A 4354-nucleotide genomic window follows, 5' to 3' on the forward strand; every position below is an offset into this window, starting at 1 on the left:
GTGAATGATGCTGTGCTTGAATCAATTGGAGCTGGATGACTACCTGAACCGGTGTTAGCCATATTGGCTCTGATACCAAGTAAAGAATTGAATTGATATTTTTTAGTAAAGAATTGAATTGATATTTTTTTATATTGAATAAAACTTTTCTTTACATCCAACATATATATACAGAGATACTATACAAGCAATTACATACAAAGAATATTCTAGACTTCCAAAACAAATAATTCCAGGTGGCTAACGGTCTCACATGCATTTCCTGAAAATCAGGATATGCACCAGCACATACACCAGCTTACACAATGGATACAAGATGCTTTTTGTTGGTTGGTTGTGCTGTCACGTTGGCTGAAATACTCTAACAACAAGAACTCGCATTTTATCTTTGTCCATTCAATATATATTTTGAAAAGACTTACAACAATTACAAGGAAAAATAAAATTTAAGATTTTACTCTATTTTTATCATCTTCCACGTGTAACTTGGTTGTAAAATTGTCATATATCTGAGATGCTAATAAAGAACCTCTCAAATTGAGAGTCATAGCACCTAATTAATAAAGCATCATGCTTAGGAATTAGACATCATTTTTATATCTTATCACATCAACCCCATTACAAGGAAATTCAAATTAAATAATAACAAAGAACAAGGTTTAGGTAAATAATATGTATGACATAGTAAAACATAAAATATAGATAGCATAAACTCCTCTCAAATATGAACATGAACCTGCGTTGGATAATGTTGTCATGGGATTCTCCATGCATTAAAATAATTTCTTTAATTTATTCATCACCTTGTGCATATCTATCCAAGACAGTTTTATATGCACGCACACGAGATGGATGATTGAATGAGTATTGATATTTATCTTATACTAAGTATCGATTATATAACTTATCAATTTATTGATGAATACTTTATTTATTTATTTATTATTACAAAAACAAATAATTTAAACTGGCAAAATTGCATTTAGATATGGTCCTCCTTTAATTCTTGACATGAGACATTATTTCCTTTCATTAATAAAATCTCAATTAACCGGATTGATATTTTCTATGCAGATGTTCACATCTTAAATTTTAAGTTCTTATAGTAATTTTTTTGGTTTTTAACAAGGGTTTGTTTGTAGGAGAGATCACCGAGAAATTTACTTTAAATCAATTTTTTCGAAAAAATCTTCTAACAATACCAGGTAAATCACTTCAAAAAAAAATTATCCAAACATATTTAAAAGTAACTTCTTAATTTCAAAAATAACTTTTAACTTTTTAAAAGCTCTACGAAACAAGCCCAAGTCTAATGAAAAGCGTGCAAGAAATGTAGCCATGATAAAGGATTCAATGTATTTGGAGTAAAGCTTAGAAAATTGATATAAATCCCTGTTATGGATAATACGAATAATTTTCATTTTTCCTTTTATCGGCATCTATAATTTACTTTTAAGTAATCTTTCAAAACCAAGAAATTTTGCAAAGAAGATAAAGCATAGGATTCCCATGTAATCTTTAATAGCATATTGGGCGAGAACAAAAGATTCCTTGAATAATGCTCAAGGCATTATGAGACAAGTCTTAATTAGATAATGTTATCGTGTCATTATGTTGCATAACAACGCAGCAGATTAATTAATTTGGTCCCTTAAAGAACTTGCAAACCAAATCCTAGCAGTGAAAATTGTTGGTTCTTGTTTAATAATTTTTGCCATTGATGACATCAGTAAGTTTATTATGATTATACTGTTAAAATACGAGTTCCAATATAGAATATCAATCTTTTTAAAGGAGTAGTATAAGCCCTTGAACGTTGGTTAATATTTTTATATATAATTGATTGTAGGATTTTTACCCTTAATACGTCTCAGAAGATAGTTGCATGTTTGAGAGCATTAATCTTGAGCTATGATTGCACATTTGAGTTTTTAGAGGGATCAAATGACTCGTTTGAGCAATATGGACTCTGATATTGTATTAAAATTTAATGTTTAATTTTAAAAATTCAACCTTGTTAAGAGGATTTGGTTATAGAATTCTTATATCTAATCGATATGTGATTTTTTCCTAAAAATATATTATATAGTTTTTAGGTTACGACGAGTTAAGATTGATACATGCACAATTTTTGTGATGTACTAAATTCAAGTAGTTGACTTACCTTGTAAGATTTTAGTTTTAGCTTTATATATTATTTTGAAGAGTATAATAGAATCATAATTTTCTTAGTCCTTGAAAAGAAAATTTGCATAGTTGTTACATCTATCTTTTCCTGAAAAAGTGAATTACACTTGAAATGGAATAATGTGGGATCAAGATGAACGAAAAAATTTATGGTGAATATTTTTTTAGATATTTTTATTCAAATATTGTCCATAGACGCCCCTTTTTGTGCAATCTAGAATCTAGATTTTCCTGTTCAAATATCAGATTCGTGCACAAGTTTTATAAATGATGACAACAAGATTTATACCTAAGTATATTGTGTCGTTGTGATATCTAGTTAACCACATCACATCTAAAAGTTGAAGTTGTTAAAAAAATGATCATATATAATAATTTAAATATCTTCTCCCATAAATAAGGTCCTTGTGCTAGGCTTGGGTTTAGACAAGTACCATCGACCCACACCATTGCAATTTCACTGAGAAAGATCAATGACTAAATCGCGCTTCATATTTTCTATCATATATAGTATTGTTTTGGATGATAATACAAATTTCAAATTAAATTATTTTTTTTCAACTTAACTTACCAAACAATAGAAATCATTATTTCATAGTTCTAAATGCACGTGACTTACAATGAGCATTGGACAAGGAATGAATACTTATATTTTCTAGTAAATACAATGATTGAGTTGCATGAATAGATTCTTCAAAGATATCGCGAATAAAGAGCTGGTTGAAGTCAATCGCCTCCATTAGAGGGCGGCCAAAATGGTGGTGGTGGTGATAATGGAGAGTGAGTTGTCAAGGCAGATCACCCCCTAGAGGTCCTTCGGCCTTATCACTTAAAAAAGTTTGGACATTGCATTTGGCCATAACTATAAATGCATTTTATAAGGGCCCTTTGCAGATTTTGGTAGGGAAATTTGGCTTTGGAATGATTATACTCACGTTCCATTGTCTTGATGCCTATGCTATATGGCCAAGTGGTCCCAAAGGTTGTAATACACGACATGATTGATGAAGCGATATGTGCGATATTTGTTGATTATTTGGTACAATTTGATAATGTTTTTCAACATATTTAGTATATTTGCTGATGTAACAATTTGATATGACGTTTTAACTAATGTAGTGTAACGATTGTAGAGGTTAATGTTCAACCATGAATTATCGAGTTTTTGTTGTGAACTTTTTGTCTTTAGGTTAAACTTTAGAATAAGTAGGACTAATTTTTACTTGTGCGCGTTTGTTAAATGTATAAATAAATAATTCTATTAATAGTTTCACATTTATAAATATGATATTATAATATGGAAAATTGTCATGAAATTTTGTCTCGTTCATATTATGATAATTACGTGTTTTAGATATCTTAGGGGAATAAAAACGAAAGACAACTTACGTTGAAAATGTAAATAAATAAATATGACATTCTGATTGTTAATTTAATTTAATTTTTTTATTAACTACATAACACTTTAATAATATCAAATCATCTTCAAACTAATTGGCCTTTCTTGACAAACAATCTATGACCCAGGCATTCGTAAAATAAACATTGAGGTTCAACGCAAGATGAAATCAAACAATATGTAAAATCTATCCATAAAAAAAATAATTATATGAGGTGAAAGAATTTCCAATCTAGCATGCATGCACCGATGCACGTATGTTGGAGTTTCACATGGCGACTAGTGATTAGTGTGATATTGACAATAATAATTCGATATGTTTAGACTGACTATCAATTTCAGAAGAAATTACATGCATATACTTCTATGATTCGACCATTTTTTAAAATTTTCAAAGTCGACGTTCAAATCCAACTTATCATCTTCCTCCAATTCAATCTCCAACGAAAAAGGATCCAATCACAAATATATAACAATGATTACACGTTTTCCTTATCATTCAATCAACATAATGCTAAAACACACGAACTATTTTAACGAATTCTAATATACGAACGAGTAAGCAAGTGGACACAACCCTATGACCACAAAAGCATAACTTTTGGGACCAAAGTGTAAGTTGTACTAAAGCTTAGATTTGGCCTAGAGTGTTTCCTAGTTAGAAGCCATCCATGTAGTATGTTCTACAAGTAAATTAAACAAGGTACAATCTGTTACCATATAAAGCAAGAGGAAATTTTGTTGTTCCTCTGTACAGGTCTATTTAGC

Source organism: Olea europaea, chromosome 11, assembly GCF_002742605.1.
Source record: "Olea europaea var. sylvestris chromosome 11, O_europaea_v1, whole genome shotgun sequence".
NCBI classification, from domain to species: domain Eukaryota; kingdom Viridiplantae; phylum Streptophyta; class Magnoliopsida; order Lamiales; family Oleaceae; genus Olea; species Olea europaea.